This window comes from Pan troglodytes, chromosome 6 (genome assembly GCF_028858775.2).
Source record: "Pan troglodytes isolate AG18354 chromosome 6, NHGRI_mPanTro3-v2.0_pri, whole genome shotgun sequence".
NCBI lineage: Eukaryota > Metazoa > Chordata > Mammalia > Primates > Hominidae > Pan > Pan troglodytes.
In genome coordinates, this window is record NC_072404.2 from 106,336,355 (window position 1) to 106,358,954 (window position 22,600).

The 22,600-nt window shown below is 39.9% G+C and overlaps 1 long non-coding RNA gene across 3 annotated transcripts in view; it reads right to left on the reverse strand.

The window, feature by feature from the left end:
- Positions 1-327: 327 nt before the first annotated feature.
- LOC104007329 (uncharacterized) overlaps positions 328-22,600 on the reverse strand; it is a 46,921-nt gene continuing 24,648 nt past the window's right edge. For all 3 annotated transcript variants that reach the window (XR_008549041.2, XR_010158909.1, XR_681526.4), the window contains exons 2-3: positions 13,372-14,616; positions 328-4,085 (exon numbers count right to left, since the gene is read on the reverse strand). This is a non-coding gene — a long non-coding RNA (uncharacterized LOC104007329). The remainder of the gene's footprint in view (positions 4,086-13,371; positions 14,617-22,600) is intronic.

Sequence of the window (22,600 nt, forward strand, 5' to 3'; positions counted from 1 at the left end):
TGAAACCTAGCATGCATCTCCATATGATTATGACCTTACTCTCATTCTACACTGGCCAAAGGTATAGATGCTTGTGCAGTGGGAAATCCTGCTCATTGAATGACTATGAGTACGTTTCTTTGAAAAGAACAGAGTTTTCCTGAGTTAATCCCTTTTTTAATAATCCAAATTATCTACTCTTTTTTCCTAAACTGTGACCCCTTTCCCCCTCTGTATTCTATTACGATTCACCACGATTTCTCCTGAGGGTACAATAGAGTCTAATTTTCTTCATTATTCAATTTGGATCCTGTTAAGAGAGACAGACATTCACTGACAAGAAGAACATTTAAATTTTGGCAAATAAGTTCATTAGTATTCAGAAAGCTTTGCACCCCTCATATTTAATAAACCTTTCCATTACAGAGTAAGAAATCCTGCAAAATAGTCAAACAAATTAGCAATGGGGCCACCAAGAGAGTACATTCAACCTGGATTCAAAGATGTCTCAGTTTATTAGTTTTCTGTCAATCATTAAAACAAGAAAGATGAAACATGCAATTAGATACAAAGAGACAGAACTCCTAATTCTTTCATCCTAGCTGAAGCAGAAGAGTTTTAATTGCTTGGAAAAATAAGATTTTCGTTTTCTCTCAAGAGGGAAGAGGAAGCAAATATAAATTGCCTTAGAGTCAATGGCTGGAGGTACAATGCTCCAAACCATGCAAATGAGAGGTGGAAAGACAAGTCCATCATCTGTATGTTTTGTCTTTATGATGGCCAATATCCAGATATTTAGAAATGTGAGATAATTGGCAGAATATTCCTTTTTTCATTAGAATGTTTAGAGTCACATAGATTTACTGGTTCTCTTCTTCTTAATGAGAATGACACTGCACTAAAATACTTGAATATGTTGTCAGTTATTCCAGAGCCAATTTTCCATTTATGTGAGTTATCAGTGCCCTTTGTTTCTCTTCTAAGTCCTACCAGCTACTCTATCTTAGGAGCCTTACACTGTTTATAACATATTTACCAGAGGGAAAGTAAGGACAAGGAGAGGAGATAAAATACTAATCAATCCATTTAGTAATGATGTACATCTACAAAACTGAAGACGAGAAAATTAAAACTCTTGGCCATGGAGAGGTATAGACGTTAACTGGAGGTGTCTGCCTGTTCCTTGACCTCAACTCAGAAGTAAAATTAAGAGTTAAGAGTAATTAATTCTACCATTTAAGCCAGAAATTGAAATCTCTAATACTATTTCCTAGGATAAAATTCTGAAACCAAATAGTGTGTATCAGCAATTCTGAATTTGAAATTCCATATATTGATTTTTCCATAAAATATTTTCTGCACTCAGAGATATACATCAAATAGATCTGCTAATGTGGGAAAAAACAAAGATACAAATTTGCTTATATAGGATTCACAATAGGGTAAGAATTACTATTGTAATTACAATTGTAATATTGTAAAAAAAAGAATCTTTTTGTTTGATTAGGCTTTTTCCTTTCCTTTTTAAAGAGGTCACCAGCCATAGGGATGTATGAATCACAGTATATGTGAAAACGTCTATTTGCTGAGAGGTACTCTGTAAGATTGGAAATAGTCCTTCCTACCAGGGAGGGATGGCTTACAGAGTGTAAAGTAGTCAGTGGCCTTCACTGTCTGGAGGTCCTTCTACAGATTTATCCTAAGAAATAAAAGATTGTTTCTTCCTTATATCTGAAGATAGATCTTTTCACAATGACTCTAGGGCTGAATAATTATCTTTTTTTTTTTTTTTTTTCAAGACAGGGTCTCCCTATGTCACCCAGGCTGGAGTGCAATGGCATGATCTCGGCTCACTGCAGCCTCGACCTCACAGGCTCAAGCAATCCTCCCATCTCAGCCTCCTGTCATAGGCCACCACACGCAGCTAATTTGTGTATTTTTTTGTAGAGCTGGGGTTTTGCCATGTTCCCTAGGCTACACTTGAATTCCTGGGCTCAAGCAATCTGCTGCCTCGGCCTCCCAAAGTGCTGTGATTACAAGTGTGCACCACCATGCCTGGCCCTGCATAATTATCTGATGTGTATCTCAAGGCACTCTAAAAGTTGCTTGAGTAGAATGGGGCATCTGTCTGTAGTTGGTTACCCTGGGACATGGGCACATTCCCCTGGGATATCGTTGATTCTTTCCAAAGAGAAAGACAGCAGATGAAAGAAATTAGGGTTTTGTCTCCTGGAGGCTGGGAAAGTCTCAAGTTTACCTTGTATCTCCAAACCTAGCACACACCTGGTACACGGCAATGGCATATGCTCAATAGAAATGTGACGAAGGGAAGGAGAGGGAGAAAGGTAGGGGGGGAAAAAGGAGGAGATAAAGCTCCCATATGCTCTACAGTGTATATTCCTACAACCTTCCTAACTCCAAAGGGGAGAAGCAGACTCACTGTATCCTAAAACACTGATAAAACACCCACTTCAGAAAAAAGTAATAACAATCAAGTAACTATTGAAGATCTATTTGACCTAACAGCATAGAAACAGAAGAACTACACACTGGCCAGCTGTAGCGTAGGGCCTGATCTCAATGTTTTAGAGCTGGAGAGGCCTGGAGTCACTCAAGAGGCATCCAAATGGAATGTGAAATGACTTAACCACAGTCACATAGCTTGTTAGTATTAGAACACAAACTAAAACCCAGGTCTCAAAATTCCCAGCCCAGCATTTTTCACGCTGCAGTTTCCTATATAGAACAGAAGCAATAGCTGTTCTTGAATCCTATCCCTTCCTGTTTCCTAACCCAAGTCACTTCATATGTCCTTCCCCAGAGGCCCTGCTAACCTTAAGCCCTTTCCCTGGTACCACAGAACTTTGTACAACTTGCTGGGGGGAAACAGCCCATGGTCATAGGCCATTTATAGAATGCAGGCTTATAGAACATGGTCAATAGGCATGATTAAGGAAATAGGAATTACCCTAATAATCGGAACACTGGCTCAATTATATCTTTGTGGCCATTTGTTAGTTGTAGCCACTGTTCTTCATACCTAAGGGGAAGCTACAGTGTAAGCTCCATGGGGGCAGGAACCATGTCTGTCTAGCCCCTAAGTCTCTACAGTGTCCAGTAGGTACTTAACTATTAGTTGTATTTTTAAACATGACCACCAGTTCCATATTTCATGATTCCAAGCAGGTTCCATCATGGCTTTATCTACAAATAACCAGCAATGTCATCCTTTAGCCAAATATTTTTGAAGCATCCAGCTCTACCTTGTGTCTCCAATAATCTAATGAACTCAACACAGAGTCTGACCACCAGGCCCATAGGCAAAGAGTTCAAGTTCCATTTGACTTGAACTACTCTGTGAGCAATGACCCTCACCCCCAAGTGAACGAAGACTCCCTAAGGGCTCACATTATAGAAATGGAAGATAGATAGTCTGCCAGTGTCTTTATTATCAAAGCCCTGGAGTGCAGAGAAGAGACATGTAGGGTAATGAGTTGGTGTCTCCCTCAGACCACTACTTGTTCAATCTTTATTAGAGGAAAGGCTGACCTCTGTATGGGCAAGAACCAAGCAGGAAGATCATGAGAGCGCTCAGCCTACCCTCTGTGGTCATAAACAATCTAGCTAGAGTCCCTGTTTTATATATCCTAGTAAGAAAAACAGAAACCCTGAAGTCAAACAGCCTATTCCTCTATATTCTGATTATGCCCTACTTTCTACCCCTAAGGAATTTAACAAATCATTACTTCCAACCCCACACAGAATCCTCCCTGAGAGAAGAGCTGGTAAATATATTTTCCATGGATGTGTTAGCATACTATTGATATGTTAGTGCCCTTATAGTTTAGTCCTCCAAGCAATTGTCCAGTTGTTTTGTCTTTAATCTGACCCTGCTGACAGTCATTACTCAAAATGAAGAAGGCAATCTAGAGAGAAACTGTAGCTGATGCTCCTCTTCTCTCAGTGGGTGGACAGCCCATCCATAAAGTCTTCTTGATGATGGTGTCCAGGAGCCATGGTCCAAGGAGCTCAACAACAGCAGTGGGAAGAATTACAGGAAAAGGTCATGCTCCTCCAAGGGAGTGGGTTTTCCTTTGTCTCAGCAACTGTAAAATTATAAACAAAAGATTAAAAAGCTAAATCACTGCTCAAGTAAGGATCTTGGTAAATGCATGGTTTACTCAAAGCCTGATGACGGATTCATTGGCATCTAAATGAAGTCTGTGGTTTTCCAGACAATGGGGCAGAGACTACAGGAACACACAAATTATGCCTAAGGATTCTCTGTTCCTTCGTTAATTTTGTTGTACCAAAGAAAAAGGAAAAACTATAATTGCAACTAAATACAAGTAAATGCAAGTAAATCTGCATGCATAAAGCATGTAGAATACATGGGCTAGGAAGGGATATACTAGGGGAAAAGGAGAGAGAGCACAAAGAATCAAGAGCAAAGAAATTGCTTCTTCCCCCACGATATTGCACAGCACTGACCTGAATGGTACAGCAATTATGCGACCTAAGTGACAGTTCAATAAATAACAATATCTGGGGGCAAACTGAGAGTTAAGCTCCCATGAAAAGGTAGAAGCATAGTAACCAAAGCCTTAGCCAGTCCCTGGGCAATCAATATGATTGATACCCAGAGTCTTTAACAAAATCAGGTAGGATGATAATAATCTCACCCAAAGATGGTTTAAATGAAGCATCACTAGTTTAGGGAATTTCTACCAAAAACATCAAAAGTGATGATGATAGCGCCATTATCAGAGTACTGGCAAAACCACCAAATCAATGGCTGTCTTCGGCTGCCATCCCTACCTAGGGGGGCCCCTCTGTCCCCTTCCTCAGGAACCAGGAGCCCAGCATCCATATGCCATTATCCACCCACTCTAATTTCTTTAATGCAACAGATAGTAGCTAAACAGAAAGTCTTCCAATGGCTAGAATTGGGTATTTCATACTAGGGTACGAATAACTGGTTAATTTGACTTTATCAGCACCATAAGACAGTGCAAAAAAAGAAAGAAAGAAAGAAAAAAATAACAATTGGTGACTTTCACACTCCCACGAGGTATCTGCAATTTATAAATGGAGCTTGTGTACATAAAACTCTTAGTTACTGTAATATGAAAAAAAAATAGAGACAGAGAAGGAAGGGACAAGTGAATAAGGAAAGAGCAGGGCCTTCCCATGCTTCTTGTTTATGTCACCACCATCCCACACCAACCATCAAACCTCCGAACATGGGCTTAGGCAATTTGGCCTCCAATGATACTAAACAGCTGCTAACCCCAGTCTTAGAAGACAATTCCGTCCTCAGAGCACACAGAAGAGCTGGGTCCTTTAGAACCGATGACTGGATTTATAGAGAAGCCTCCTACAGATATGAGTGATCATGTCTGCATTGCTGGTGTCTACCCTAGTCCAAATCTTTCACTTTACAAAGAAGCAAAGTGAAAGGTGAGTGGCTTGCACAGTGTCCTGTAGAGACTAACTAAAGGGTAGGACCAGGACTGAGCCCAGGTCTCCCAAGACCCAGTCCACAGCCCTATCCAGGTAAATCCCCATGAGCATAACACACTATGCTCCAGACACAGGCAGAAGATCATATTCCTCAAACTCTAGAGTAGTATTTGGGTAGTATCTGGGTAGCAATTTCCCCTTCCTGGACAGCAATTTGATTCAGTGGGTCCGGGTTGAGGCACAGGTATCTACATGTTAACAAGCTCCATGGGGTCTTCCAGGTATAGAAACCACCCCTACACTTGGTCACCCCTCTACCTACCAGCACTGCACAGAGGGCTGAGAGGTCCCTATGAAGGGACTGCTCTGGGGACATCCTCTGGAACCCATGCATCAAAGGGTTCCTGACCACTGGGTCACAAGTCAGAGCCCTGAAAACAAACACCAGCCTTGAAATCTCAAACAAAGAATGCTTAGAATGGGACAGAAAGGTCTCCTTTTAGACCTGTTGACCTTAGTGGCTTTGGTCCTGGCAATATCCAAGTGATGCCTTCAAGCCTCTTGTGTAACCAATCTCCCAATATGTGCTGAGCCCCTACTTTGTACAAGACTGTGCAGGGGGGCTAAGATGGGCAAAGAAAAGTAAGCCCTAGTTGCAAAAACTCTACCAAGAAGATCAGACACGTACACTGAAAAAGAACCCACGTTACAGAGCAGTGTTGTTGAAGATGAAACAAAACACAGATCCATATCTGTGTCATATAAGCTTGCTCGATGTAACTCAACAATTTCCAAATCCACTTCCTGGCAGAACCATCTTTCCTGGTTCCTCAACCCCCACCCTGGGGATTCTGATTCAGTAAGCCTGAGGAAGAGCCCAGAATGTGTCTTTTTTGCCAGCTGTGAGGTAAATCTAAGGTAGGCAGTCCATAGGTGGACATTTGAGATTCTCACAGTGTGTTGAGGGTCAGGCTGCAAAGAATTTAAGGGAATCTATCTTGGTTGCTTCTTTATATTAATGGTTTGCTGCTCCTCAAAATTCTTAACTTACTCACATTGGCCCCTAGAATCTAAGTCTGTTTGGTTTTGTTCCTCTTAGGTCAGTCATGGTCTATGCTGTCTTCCTACTTGAAACTTCCTACTTAGGGCCTCCTTCATGTTCCCAGCAGAAATCTGTTTTCTGGAAAAGGGTGCAGCTTTACTCCTCAGGAAAACACACAGGAAAAAAAAAAGCCCATGTCCAGCCATGTATCATATGATTCAATTTATACCATTTATATGGAATGTCTAGAATAGGCAAATCCATACAGATAGAAAATAGATTAGTGGTTGTAGAGGGCTGAGGGAAGTGGAATGGGGAACAACTGCTAATGGGTATGGAGTTTCCTTTTGGAGGTGATGAAGACATTCTGGAATTAGCGGTAATGACTGCACAACTTTCTGACTATACTGAAAAACCACTGGATTGTATGCTTTAAGAGGGTGAATTTTATGGTATATGAATTATATCTCAATTTTTGAAAAGCCCATGCATAGGTAACACATAAAACATACAGGTGGGTCACCTGGCTCCCTGGGCCCTCACAACTACTGGATGATGACCCCTGGGCAAGAGGCAGGGCAGCCAATGACAATAACTACCATTCACTTGTACTTATTATGTGGCAGACAGACATTCATTACACACAGTACATGGTTGGCTCAGTACATGGTTATCTCAGATAAGACATCATTACCAAAGATGTGGATATTATTATGATGATATTGTTATCACTAACATTTTAAAATATGACAACACGAAGCCATAGTGAAGTTAAATAACTTGACCAGTCCACAGCTAGTAAGTGGCAAAACTGATAGCTAGGGAGATGTGGCTTAATAGGCACCAAAAGACCCCTGCCCCAAACCTTGCCCCAAACCATGTCCCTCATGGATCTGTCATTCTTATCATTAGATTTGCGGAAAGTAGAATAATAATAATGGTGGCAATAATGTTGCTGAGATGTATTGAGCACTTTCCATAAATCATCCTCGATTTATAGATGTGAAAACTAAGGCAGAGAATGTTTAAGTAAATTGCCCCAAACCACACAGCTAATAAGTGATGGAGCCAGAACTTAAACACAGACCCTAGTGCTAAGCTGCTCAGTCAGAGATCCAACTCAGATGTCTGCAGGAGCAGGACAATGATAGTGTCAAGTGGGCCCCATATAGCATACCTTGAAATACAAAGCAGTATTGACTCATCTTTGATTCATCTATAGACATGTGGTACAATTTTCTCCTAATACTAGGGGATAAAACAAAGCACAAGATCAGTGATAAATGGCAAATGATGCTTTGCCTCAATGTTGAGGATGCAAACACGAGTGCAGAAACTATGGCAAATTGGAGAGAGAGCCACTTCACCCAACAGGGCTTCCCCATTCCACTGTAACCCTCCACCGCTGGGTGGGTGTGCAGTACAGTGTTGCCATATTTTCTGAGATAAAGCCAGAAAGACAGATCTTTACAGAAAATCTTTTTCATTTTTAAAAGATAGTAAAGAATTCTGCAGACTACATTGGTCTGTAGCAGAACACTCTTGACTTCAACACATAGTAAATTGCCTCCTCAAGCAGTTCTATGTGACTGGGATTTAGAATTTGGGGTGAAAAGTGACAGGGTGAGTCAGGAACAGTAAGGAGGAGCCAGGGTCTGAAGACTCTTGACGCACACCTAAGGAAGCAGAACTTTATTTTCTAGGCTAGGGAAAGCCAGAGCTTTGCTGTTCTGTTTTAAGAAGGGAAACGGACCAGATCACAAAGACACCTCTGACGACGATGTGAAGGTAGAATAACCAGGAAAGATAGCCAAGGCAGTGAGACCAACTGGGAGGTAACTGTAATTATCAGCCCCAAACTAAGGTAGTAGCAATGGAGGCAAGAGCATGTACTCAAGTCAACAACTAATAGCAAAGATCTTCCCTGATAGACAATAGATGTGATTGTATCAAAAGGGGGCACACATATACTCTATTAGATAGCTATACCGGTAGTCCCTTGATTTAAAAAAAAAAAAAAAAACACTATCATAAGGAAGAGGGAGACATTAGCAAATGTGAGGAAGAGCACTATGAGAGAAATAGAGAAGGGTTACAGGATACAACTTGTTAGAGGCTGGGTTTGGCATATGAAAGGGAAAGAAAATGTTCTTGGCTGGAGAAGAGACAGCTCTAAAACTGCCTAGGAAAACAAAAGTGAATGAGGGAAATAAAGAAAACATATAAAGAGTTCAGGTATTAAGAAATTAAGAAGAAATCTGGAAAGCCGGCAGGGAAAAAAAACAATCAACCAATGAAGAACAGTGAAGGTCCCTAATGTCCAGATTTAATGCAGATGAGAGAAACCAGTGAAGGCATTTTAAAAAGATGTTGTAATGAAGGCACCAAGAAGATTGCTTTAACAGAGACTGAACTCAAGAATAGAGACCACAATGGAGGCATTTATAAGGAGTAGAAGGAAAAGAAGACCAAAATATGGGAAAGGATTTTAGTGATTGGAAACTCACAGGCAAAGATGAGTCTTAGAGATGTCAGAAAGGAAAATATGACAGGATTCTGGAATATTCTCAGAGTGAAAATAAGGTCTAATCTGTAAAATATACAAAGTTCTCTCTCCACAAGTGCTTAAGAAGCAGCCCTGAGGAGTGCCAAAGATAACACCAAAGCTGCATTCCGAGGGCATGAGGAGGAGAAAGCAGTTACCAGCAAGTCCCTGAAGGGAAGGGAGCAAGGATTTTAGCCCTCACAAGGCTTGGTTTCATTGCTTGTAACATCATCCAAATCGGAATAAAGCGTTCAACAGAATGGACTTTTCCAGAAGTAACCTTGTGATGGCTCGGAGCATTCTGGGAGAGCTGCAATAGTCAAGAAGACTGAAGCAAAAAGGAAAAGCCTCTGCCACACACAGTGCAGAGATAGAGGACCAACAATAATGGTAACAAAATATCATATTGAAAAGCATTAAGTTGTACACTAAAAGGGAAGAAATATAAGGAGGTAGGAGGAGGTAACATCATTGACAACAATGTGAAAGGGCTGTCATTTAGAAGTATGTCATGTTATGTCTGGTATCTTACATACAGTATTCCATCTAAGCCTCACATTAGATATGCAAAGTTACTCTGTTTTGCAGAAAACAAAATGTAGAGGCTATGTAAAGTTGGTTATTTGCTAAAAGTCACTTAGATAATAAGTTGTAGAGGCAAGGCTTGTTGGAGTCTCAAACTTATGCATTTTTCTACTATACCACACTGCTGGACTATGGACCATCTTCCAATCAGATTACTGCAAAAGCCTTCCTAACTGATATTTCACCCTTTACAATTCTCCTTTCACTATGTAACTCAAGTAATCTTTCTAAAATGCAAATTTCATCATGGTGCTTCCCTGCTCAAATCCAGTCAAAAAATTCCTTTTGATCTTAAGATGGAGTCCAAACCACTTAGCATTCCCTACAAGGCCCTTCAGGATCTGTCCCTACTCACCTTCCCAGCCTTATCACAAGCTCGTCTCATTGCAGCTGACAATGCAATGACTCTTAATATATAAGTCCCCAGAATGCACCCTGCTCATTCTCACCTCCAGGTCTTTGCACACTTTGTCTCTTTTGCCTGAAGCACTCTTCCTGACCTCCTAAACTCTCCCCTCAGTCAGTCAATGCAACAGCTTCTCTTCTCTCATAAAATTTAACACACTTTATTGAAATCCTCTCCACCAGTTCTGAGGTCCCCACACCTCCTAACTGGGAACTACATGAGGAAAGATCCTGTTTCTATCTTGTTCACATTCACACCCACCTAGTAGTGCCCTGACATATCATAGGTGTTAAACACATATCTTTTGAAATGGATTAATAAATTGGATGCAGTGGGGCTGTCACTGGTTACTAAGTTAAACTATGGGTAGAGGCAAAGGGCATAACTAACACCAAAGCCTCTACTTTTAATGTCTGCAATTTACTGTCTATAGCTGAAGATTCTTTTCTTAGGCATCTCGAAAAATTCAACATTTAGGCTGGGCCTCCTCTGGCTCACACCTGTAATGCCAGCACTTTGGGAGGCCAAGGCGGGCAGATAACTTGAAGCCAGGAGTTCGAGACCAGCCTGGCTAACATAGCAAAACCTTGTATCTACTAAACATACAAAAATTAGCCGGGCATGGTGGTGTACGCCTGTAATCCCAGCTACTCGGAAGGCTGAGGCATGAGAATCACTTTAACCTAGGAGGCAGAGGTGGCACTGAGCAGAGATCATGCCACTGCACTCCAGCCAGGTGAAACAGCAAGACTCTGTCTCAAAAAAAAATAATAATAATAATAATCTACATTTAACAGAGCATATACTCTATGCACTTCCTGTGTTCAGAGCTATGAGTAATTCTAGGGACAAGACTCAGTTCTTGCCCTAAACAAGCTTGCAGTCTAGTGGAGTAGCCTTCATATTCCAGTGTGTTACAATTCACATTCTCTTTAAACCTTTTTAGAATTTAGTTGACAAGGGATCCTTGACAGTCTGTTAAGCATTGGGTAACTGCCAATTGACTGATCACTAGCTCCAACAAGACTACAAGGGGCTTGAGATTCGAGACTGAATCTTCTTCATCATTATCATCCCAGTGCCCAGCATAGTGGCTGGTATATAAAAACAGGTTTAAAATAATCAACTGAATGAATGAAAGAATAGACAAATGAACAAGCAAACAAGCCAAGTCTTAGAATAAAGCTTTGGGATCTGGGTCAGAGTCTCAGCAGGAACTATTCTCCATCATTAAACAGATAAATGACTCAGCAACAAATACTCTAGGGAAAATCAGCCCATTCGATATAAACACACACAGAGACACACAGACACATATGCACACACAAAGAGAGACACACACAAACACACAGAGACATACACACACACACAGAGACACACACACACTGCAGAGCCACAGGAGTATGGGAGCAGGACAAAAGAGGGTAGGATTTTGGATGGTTTTCCAGTGCCAGCTCAGGTTCCTCCTGTGACTTTAGGTTCAGAAGGGAGACACTATGGGGCAGGCACACACACATACAGCAGTGACATGGCTTCATCTGACCCCTACAAACTCAAATCTGCTTATTGAGACACACCATAGCGATAAATCAATGGAAAAACAGGTAGATACATCAATATAGTGCTCATCACATGTTTTCAAAACTTATTAAGAAAACCTTAATTTCACATGGTATTTAAAATGTATGTTAATAATCACCAACACAAATAAATACCCAACTGAAATATCTGAATAGTTTCTATATCTTTCAAAATTAAAACCAAATATCAGAACAAAAATAGCTACCTAAATAGCATCCTTTTCACACATACACACACTCCTGAAATTTACCTGCTGCCAACTTGTTATTTAAATAAACATTTCTGCTACACACTTTACCACCAAATAGTACCTTGTAGTCAGTTTAAAAAACCTTTATCAAAGTAAGAGTATGGTATTATTTTGACACCAGACAGTCCTTTGCTTTTGTGTGGAATCACTGTGTTGCCTGAACAGTGTATGATTTCGCTTTTGTGCAGACAATCAGCAGGTCATTAGTGTACCATACAAATCGCCCTGGACTCAGGATGGAGCCCTGGGGAACTGAAGCTGTAATAGACTGGAGGGAAGATATGGTGTTGCTGACAGTTACCTCTGATGGCAGTTAAAAGGTATGATTGCAACCACATGACAGCTTAATACAACAGATCCCTGAGTTGTTCACATGGCAAATTCTGATTAATGGTGTCAATAATCATTATAAATTTTTAAAGTTGTGTAGAGGACTCCATTATATCCTACTATCAGAATACAAGACCAACCAGGTCCCTTATGAAATAACCATGTTTTATCATTATTTTACTGCCATTGGTTTTACATGTTGGTGAACGTGAATTTATTCACATATGGAAGGTGGTGGGGGGCAGGGGTCTACTGCATATTTACATGGTTCATGAAGAAATTTTTGCATAAGAAAGTGAATGTAAGATAAATTGAAACTCAGTATATGAACCAGAATTTGCCACTTTCACACACACACACACATATGCATGCATATACACAGAGATACACACACAGGATAAGGTCAATTTCACTGTATCCACATCTGGCAATGATGTGGGGATAGTGAAAAGATTTCAGGTTCCCTCCAGAAAGCCCTTAGGTTACAAGAAAAATCATCCTACATCTAATAAACCCATCTTAGATATATCTCCCATATGGTAAAGCCCTGTTTTGCTTTATTCTAACAAATTTGTCCTTGGATTCCTCTCACAGCTGTTGCTGCTATTGTTTATGATGTATTGAGCCCTGGCAGTGGAGTGATGCACTGTGTACAACAGAGTCAAGATTCCCACATCACTGGGCTGTGTGAGCATTAAATAATCTCACCTGTGAAGAGTCCAGAGCACCCAGTATATTTAGGGGCCTGACATGTAATAACTGCTCAAAAAATGGTGCCAAAAAATTTTTTTTAACTAAAATATTCTAGGCACTTAGTCTCAAGAAGAAAAAACAGAGTAGGTTTCTAAACCAGATTACCACCAAGGTAATAAGGATGCTAAAACAAACAAACAAATAAATAATCCTTCCTCACAATTTCCCCCTCACTATTTTCCACCACAGTTTGGTTTGACTTGAGAAACACTGGAGCCTGTATGTGCCCAGCACTGGGCTAGCACTGGAGGCATGGAGATGACTATGGCCACCCCCCAGCTGTGGGTGGCTGCCCCTCTGCTGGAGACATGAAACACCTGAAATTCTTTCAAAGCTGAGTCTTTTGCCACCACAACAGCATTTAGAAAATTTATTATACAAATTCACATAAATGATATTATCCTATAAAGGAAGATATTTGCTCCTGTAACACTTACTATTTAGGTCAGTTGACTTTTTCATATTCTGGTAGACTCCTCCTTAATGTATAGCTGCCATACATACAGGAATCATCTTTTTATTTTGCAATGAGTTACCTAGCATAAGTGAATGATTCAAATGTGCTAAAAATCAGTAGACTAAATTAATGCTGATTAAAAGAGCCTATGATAGCAAGCCTATAGATATAATTCTTGTCTATAAAATATATCATAGCTATTACCAAAGAAATTAATCTAAAACTTAAAATTACCAATACTAGCTAGATGTCAATAAATATTACTAATATCAACAGATAATTCTAATCCTTTTGGTCTATCTGCATGGGTAATCTTCAGGCATGTAGCCTGCAGATTTCCTCAATACTCTGAGTTGTTCAATATCATTACTAATGTTTGGAGGTTCCCCACCCCAAGGATTTCCCTTTCCATTTCTATCAAGTTTCAGCAGATCCTTTTCTGAAGTTTAAGTAAGACAAGAGGCTTGCCTGTTCCATATCAATTTGACTTGGAATTTAGAAGCTAACCCTTCCTCCTCTTCCTCTTCATTTTCCTTACTTTACTAGCCTCATCTCCCTTGTTTTACTTTCTTCTCAAGTTCTTTTTTTCCATGCTTTAAGTATTAACTTAAAAGCTCCCCTTTCCTATGCTCTAAGAAAAAAGAATAGCAGAAGGAACAGAAGACAGGTTTAGAAGGGTGATCAAACATGAAGAAACAAGAATTTTGAAGCTCCTACGCCTTTGAAGCTCCTACGCCTTTAAAGCTCAGCTTCTCTTTCCGCAATGGCCAAAAACAGATGGACATTCTAGAAAGACTAAAAGAAAGAAGATGCTAGGTAGGAGGAGACAGAATGTTGAAGGGAGGAACTCATCTCAAGTTCTTCCTTCTTCTAATCTCTTCTTTCCACAACTCATATGCAGTGGCCTTTATGCTCCTAGTGGAATTGAACCCATTGAAAGTTCAGTATAAGGCTGGGTGCAGTGGCTCATGCTTATAATCCCAGCACTTTGGGAGGCCAAGGCAGGTGGATCACTTGAGGTCAGGAGTTCAAGACCACCCTGGCCAATGTGGCGAAACCCCGTCTCCACTAAAAATACAAAAATTAGCCAGGCATGGTGGTGCATGCTTGTAATCCCAGCTACTTGGGAGCTTGAGGCAGGAGAATCGCTTGAACCCAGGAGGCAGAGGTTGTAGTGAGCCGAGATCACACCAGTTGCAGCCTGGGCAATAGAGCAAGACTCTGTCTGAAAGAAAAGAAAAAGAAAAAGAAGAGTTCAGAGTAGGTAAAAGAGACAAATGGCATGAAGTAAAATTCCACTCACACACACACACAAAAATTCCCCAGGGTGCCTCTAGATAAATTGCTCAAGTGTTGTTCTCCACCCCTCTCCCAGGCCAACACACAACACTACGCCACCTCACACCTGAACTTCTGGTTGAGCCAGAAGAGCACTAGAAGTCTGAGGGCAGGGCCAGAAGCCCAGCAGAGCCCCAGGCAGTGGGCCCAGCCATCACCTCTGCAGGGATGGGACTACATTTGCCCCCCAAACAACCCTCAGAAAGTTGGGTAGGAGGAGCAGTGGGGAAGGTCAAAGGCAACTTGGGTTGGCACCAACGAGGCCTCACTCACCTTCCACCAGGCTCCAACCCTGGCTATCTCAGATGGTGCAAGTCTTCTAACTCTGTCTTCCAACTTCCAGTTAAACCAGAAGCTGGACATTCAAGGGAGGGGCCAGGAATGTGGCCAGCCAGGTACAGGGACATTACTGCCACACTTCCCATCATGGCCCACAAGTGAGATCCAGGCCACACAGGTGTACTTGTTGGACAGAAACATTCTGAGATTCTATTTAAAAAGTCTTCTATTCCAGATATTAAACAATCATGACTGCCATTTGTTGGCCGCTTACTATATATGGCCTGGACTCACCACGAAATAGTTCATTTAATTCTAACAACAACCCTATACAGTAGATACAGTAATTACCTCCCCTTTAGATACTAGAAAACTGGAGCCTAGAAGGACAAAAGAAAGTCAATTCCAACTAATAAAGGACAGATTCAGAATTCCATTCCAGATAAAACTGACTACAAAACCCACATTTTTAACCATCATATGTAGAAAACCAACCTTCTACACTTTTCAAAGTACTCCTCCTGGATGGGCCTTCAAAGCACTTTGACCTTGTTTTGTTACAGGAACAGAATTCAGTAGCAAGATGGCAAATAGTTTTCCTCTATTTGTCAATGTGCCTGAGGCCAGAAGTAGATTCTAGAAATCAGATAAACAAGTGGCAGAGATAGCCAGGTGCGGTGGCTCACGCCTGTAATCCCAGCACTTTGGGAGGCTGAGGCGGGTGGATCACCTGAGGTCGTGAGTTCGAGACCAGCCTGACCAATATGGTGAAACCCCATTTCTACGAAATACAAAAAATTAGCTGGGTGTGGTGGTGCATGTCTGTGAACCCAGCTACTCAGGAGGCTGAGGCAGAAGAATCACTTGAACCCAGGAGGCAGAGGTTGCAGTGAGCCAAGATTGCACCATTGCACTCCTGAACAACAAGAGTGAAACTCTATCTCAAAAAAAAAAAAAAAAAAAAAACAAGTGGCAGAGAGAATCCATTTACAAAACAGAATTTGAGGGAGTTAGTGTGTGGGAGCGTATGTTCTGGGCTCAGTCTAGCTCAGAGCTGATTTGTCTCAAGGTTAAAGTATTTCCCTTGCCTTTTGGGGGGAACCAATACATGAAAATATATCAACCATGAACTTTAGTCACAGCTGTAAATAAACAGATAACATATAAACATGTGTTCAAGAGGTCCCTAAAGCATAAGCACTTTGTCCACTAAGTTCTTTATTTTCCAAGTCTCATTTTCCCAAAAGATACTGACTGCCCCAAAGGAGAGGTATAATAAAGTATTGGAAACGTTCTGGGAACTTACTGAAAAAAACAATAGATGCAACAAATGAAGACAAAGTCAATACTGTCTTTATGTTCAATGGCCCCTAGCTCTTAAAATAAGCATACCCTTATGATTTTACAGCAGTTGCAATGATAAATGGAATTGATAATTTAACATATTTATAAAATAAACATGCTGCACAGTTTTTCCCCTTCCACAGAGGCCTTAAGAATCCTCATGATTATGACTTTGGGGGCATTAGGACTATTTATAAGAGATTCTTGTCAGCCCAATCTGCAATTATGATTTCCCCCCGCCGCCCCAGCCCCTGTGGACTCTGAAGAGTCCCCTATTTGTAGTTATCAAGGGAACTCCCACTTCCCATGGAGAGAGAATGACAGTAGGATGTTATCACTTAGCTTCCCCATTCTCTCAAAGTCCCCCAACCGAATTTTCAGGATTGCTCTTCCTTTCGTGTACTATGAGACAATAGCAGGTGTTCCCCGCTTCACCCCTTTCTATTCTACAGACTCCTCCAAGGAAGATGACCACAAGAAAACAACAGAAGCAAGAAAAGTCAAAGATTATACCTACCCAAATCTCCATCAAAAACAAGACTCAGGAGCCTGCAATCATATAAATAGGCCTATGAGGTGACTCAGCTTCCTAAGTAATATGATTTAGGGAGAATCAAAGGATATATATATATATATTCCATTACTTTTATGTATTCATTTTCAATCAGTATTTATTGAGCACTTTCTGTGTGGGAGTTACTAGAAGATGAAGATAAAATGGTCATGGGGTTGTCAGATTTAACAAATAAAAATCCCATATTTTATCTGGCAATTCTAAATTGTCAGCAAGAGACCATGCCTACCACAAGGAACTCACAATCTAGTGCCCTGTGCATTCCCTAAAATTTTGAAATCTCATTAACACCTTAGCAAAACTGATTTATCTGATTAGCTTCAAAGTCCATAACCTGAGGCTGGGCTCTGTGGCTCACGCCTATAATCCCAGCACTTTGGGAGGCAGAGGAGGGTGGATCACGAGGTCAGGAGATGGAGACCAGCCTGGCTAACATGGTGAAACCCCATCTCTACAAGAAATACAAAAACCAGCCAGGCGTGGTAGCATGCACCTGCAGTCCCAGCTACTTGGGAGGCTGAGGCAGGAGAATCGCTTGAACCCGGGAGGCAGAGGTTGCAGTGAGCCGAGATCGCACCACTGCACTCCAGCCTGGGTGACAGAGTGAGACTCCGTCTCAGAAAAAAAAAAAAAAAAAGAAGAGAAAAGAAAAAAAGTCCATAACCTGGGAGAATGATACACAGAAGACATAAGTTTTGAGGGAAAGAAAAGAGTTAGAAAGGTCCAAGACAAGCATCAGCAGAATGTCACAGAAGGAGTAACAATGATTGACCGAGGACAACAAAATGGCCCCATGTCCATAGTTGGGTGGTAGGGCTAGGGTAAAGAAATCAAAATGAGGCAACTATTGCTGAGAAACTCAGCTTGTTTCACCTGCATTCCAAATAGGTGACAAGTTCACAAAAAATGTTGTCAAGGTTGGTAAACATTTCAATTAGACCTGAGCAGAACATCTAGTGAGATCTCATGCCAACTTATGGTTTGGGGTGGAAACCATACAAAATGTGGTGGTTTTATAGGGTTTGAACCTGAAAGCAAGCAAAATGTGGTGGTTTGGGCTGTGTTTTTCTTGGAGTTTTTTACATACTCAGGCATAAAAATTCACAGTCAAGCTTGGGAGGTCCAATCTGAAACAATAAAGTTTTCACACTATCCTTTCAGCAACCACAAGGAATAGGCTTCCAAAAGAAGTTGTAGACTCTTGTTTGAATATCTTTTAACTACGGTTGATAGATGGACTAGTTAGGCCATGTTTATGTGACAAAAACTAATTTTGATATTTGGAAAGAGGAAAGAGGTTGTCTTTTCCTGGACCAACATTACCTACATAGGAAAAAGACAGCAAGACTTTTTTATGCATGCTCTTTGTGTTAATAATAAAACCAGTTAATGATTAGGTCCATTGGCAGAAATTTCTTGGTTAGCCTGCTGTGAGCAACTCCATAGCTTGAATCTAAAGTGAGAGTGGGCTGAGGAAAATATTTGTTTTGTCTTGTATGTCAGTTATTAAAGCCACTTCAAATCCTTCATGGAAATATATGGGGCATAAATAAATGAGAAGTGCCACAAAAGAAGTGCAGAGATGGAAAAAGACATTCACATGGCAAACTTTACCATAGCCCATGCTAGTAATTTACCATTTCCTAATCTTAGGATTCCAAATCCCAAATTGTATTTTGCCCAGTGCAAGATACAATTTCTGCCCCTCCACTCCTTCCCTTTCTTTGATCTCCTTTGTCTGAGCAGGCAACTAAAATCTTCATGAAAACATTTGAGTGTGAGGTTAGCACTGTCTTGGATGTCAAGCAGTACAGGTTCTATAATGGCTTCAGAGTGCCTTGGATGGGTACAAGAAAACAGACTTGGATGACCCTCCGCAAGTTCTTTTTATAACTTTCTGTGAGGTTCATTCTCTGAATCTGCAACCAAATCAAAATATTTACTATGTTCTTTAGTTTGAAAACCTGAATATCCCTTCATCATTAATAGAAATTCTAATGTTCTCACGATGGTGTAAAATTTCATTTTTTCTTTTGTAATTTTGTAGTGCTAAATTTAATTTTCAAGGGGGCAAGGGAAAAGGTTATAAACATAAATTACGGTTTACATGAGCAGAACAGCAGGAATCATTATTATTATCACTTACCTCATATATTTATTAAGTTATTCCAGGAAAACCTAGTTAATTTACATCTTGTGCCTTTGAAACATTTGATAACTCCAAGTTGGGGAATTGGCTTAACTTTTCCTTTGGTAGAAGAGAGTTTACAGATCTAATTAAATTAGCTTTGCAGGGGGTGATTAATCTCCTTAAGGAAATAGACTGCTTTCAAACACTCCAGTAACAACTGTTTCTAATGATTAATGAAATAAATACAAAGAATTCTGGCCTACTAATTAAAGCAGATCCAATTATGAGTCTTGGCCACAGAATATTAATCCCTGGCTTATGTAAATATGTTATATATAATAGATTACAATATTTTATAATTCTGACATATCATAGTTTATACTGGTCTTCCCTAAAATTAGCCTAAGACAGTGAGGGCTTCATTGTATTTCTGTTCAACAGTTGTAGGCGCCCAAGATGCCAGCAAAATACATCTAAATAGCTTTTTGAAATGTTTATGATCCCTCCAGTCCCTGTTAACTATAATATGTGATGACATAATTGGATTCATTGGAAGCCCACTTGGCTAGGACATTGTAGTAGTTGAAACCTATTAGCACTCAAGTAAATAATCCAAATCACCATCCAACGAATATGCATAAACCATATATTGAATAGTACAATCGAATGTCTAAGGATTGGACAGGTAACCCAACATGTTTATAAGTTCTTCAATTAAGATAGAAACTCACCAAAAATAGTTTGTCCTGAAAATGTCAAGAATTCATTATGGAGCCCACAATCAAACCTCTTCATAAAAGTTACTCAGGGAGAATAACAGGTTCCTTTTAGCACTCCTTCCTTTTTTTTTTTTTTTTTTTTCCTTCTTTTTTTGAGGTGGGGATCTTGCTCTGTCACCCAGGCTGGAGTGCACTACAGTCTCAAACTTCTGAGCTCAAGAGATCCTCTCAAGTAGTTAGGACTACAGATGCACACCTCATCTGTAGTGTGCTTGGAATTATGCTTGGATAATTCTTATTTTATTTATTTATTTATTTATTTTTTTGTAGAGACAGGAGTTTTACTTTGTTGTCTGGGCTGGACTCAAACTCCTGGCTTCAAGCAACCCTCCCACCTTAACCTCCTAAAGTTTAGCACTCTTCTTGAGAAATACTAACTAGAGAAAACTAAGGACAGAAGAATCCATCCAATTACAACTTATTTATAAATGTAAACCAAACAGAAAGAAAAAATTGAATATGTATTTTTTCAGTGTACATATACTGAGTATTTACTATCCATCAGGCTCAGTTGTGAGTTGAGAAATATAAATATTATGTTGTGCTTGCTACAACTTATAGTTTAAAAAAGGAGACAGATAAATAAAGCAACAATTACCATAAAACTTGCAAAATGCTGTAAAAGAAATAAGCAGAGGATACTACGGAGGCATAAAAACAGGCACCTAATTCCAAGCATTGGAGATTTCCCCAAGGCTAATGTCACTTGAGCTGAGCTGGAGAGGTGAGAAGTCAGCCAGGTGGGCAATGAACAAAGGAGGGCTTTCCAGAATAAGGGGATAGCATATGCAGAAGTAGAAACTAAAAGGACTTGTTAAACATTACATTAACGCTAATATTAAGCATTAACTAGTATTCTTTGATCATTTACTTTTCACAAAGCAACTTGGTAAGCATTTTACAGGCATTTGTCTCATTTAATTCTACCATTACCATTTAAACCAGTTCTATTATTATTCCAATTGTACCGAAAGAAACAGGTTTAGAGAAGTAAAATAACTTATTGAAGATTTTTCAACAGTCTGACTCTAAAGCCCCCCACCGCCACTAGACTCTAACTGCCTCCCCAGCTATGCCACAGTGGTGCTTGTCTGTCCTCTGTAGGCAATGAAAAGCCACACAAAAAATTTTAGGTGAATCTCCTAAAAGTAAGCACAACATTTTTTTAATGTGAAAATGACTCCCTTTTTTTGGTCATTTAAAAAATCCTTTGGTTCAATACCTTGATTATGTCCTTGTTAAATTTGATTTCTATCTTGTTCAGAAAAGGAATCATGACTTAAGAAGGACCTATTGTGCATGTGAATCACAACCCCCATAATGAAGAGAGAGGTGAAAATGATGCTGTTTCCAATAAGTAGGGATGGGAAGTGTCATGTGTCACTCTGATATGCGATACAGAAATCAACATGGGTTGTCACACCATGCATACAGGGTAGGACTTATCATTTATACCTACTCTTATGGAGGCAGGGTCAGATTTCTAAATCTAAATACTTTAAATTCAGAATACTTCTCCAGCAATCTTTGCTTTTTAATTGATGGTCTTTAAAGGGCAAGATTTGCTTAGAACCATGTTTAAGAGAGAAGAGTGGAACTATAGTGATCTAAAATGATCTAATTTTCTAGAAAATTACTACTTTCTCCAAGCTGTATAAACTTTAATTAAGAAGACAAGGAGGTCTATTCTCTCTCCTTACACACATACCACATACCAGGCTCTTGGGATACTGATAAAAGGAAGACAGTGGACTGAAAAGATTAAAATTTTTAACAAAACTCTAAATATAATTAAGATGGAATGTTTACTGCCATCTTTAAGGACCAAAAAGTAACCAACATTTGTTGCTCCTCTGGAAAGAAAATATCTTTCATTTCAAAATATGGGTAAAGTCAGCTTATAAAGTAATCTGTAGAAAGAAATTAAGTCACGAGTAAGACAAAACAAAAATCAGCTCATATGAGCACAATACATTTTTCAGCTAAATATCACCAAAATAAGCATTCCTGGGACACTTAATGCAATGCTTTGTGCATCTGTATCCAATAACATGTTCTCAACATCTCCTAAAGGGATATTTTGGTAGCTTCCACTACATATTCTCTAGAACCTGACTTTAATGGTAGCAGATTTAGAAGAACAGATATAAAAAAAAAAAAAAAAAAAAAGGCCACTAAGGTGAGAGCACACACTGAATATGAAAATATCCTCCACAATTCACAGTACATAATCTATGGCCACAAAAGGTTTCTCTTCCCCTACTTTCTATTCATGTGGCTCTCTTTCACCTGCTTTCTCTCCTCGCCCTCTTTCTCCCTAAACTTTCTTTTCCCACTTGAGTTCTCCTACCAAACCAGTTCTAAAATCACTTCAAAAGGACATATTTGAAGCAAAGAAGTTTAATGTACTTTGTCCTACATGTAAAAGCATTTGGGTAGCCTTGGTGTCAGTGTGATTTCGGCTGTCATCAAGACTGGCCCACTGAGGTTAAATGAAAATCAACTTCAATAGGAATAATTTGAAAGAGAATAGCATTTTTAACAAATTCAGATATCTTCATGTGTTCCTCCCAATCTACAAATTTTGAAGAAAGCTGGGTGGCAGCTACAACTTCGTAAGTAGCCTCCTGTGATATGTTGATGCTACCACAGCAAATTGGGAAATGAGGGGAAGGATGTGTGTTTAGCACAAATGCTTATGATCATGTGCACATCACTTGTGTTGAGAATGTAGCTCAGCTATATTAACTAGACTAACTGATTA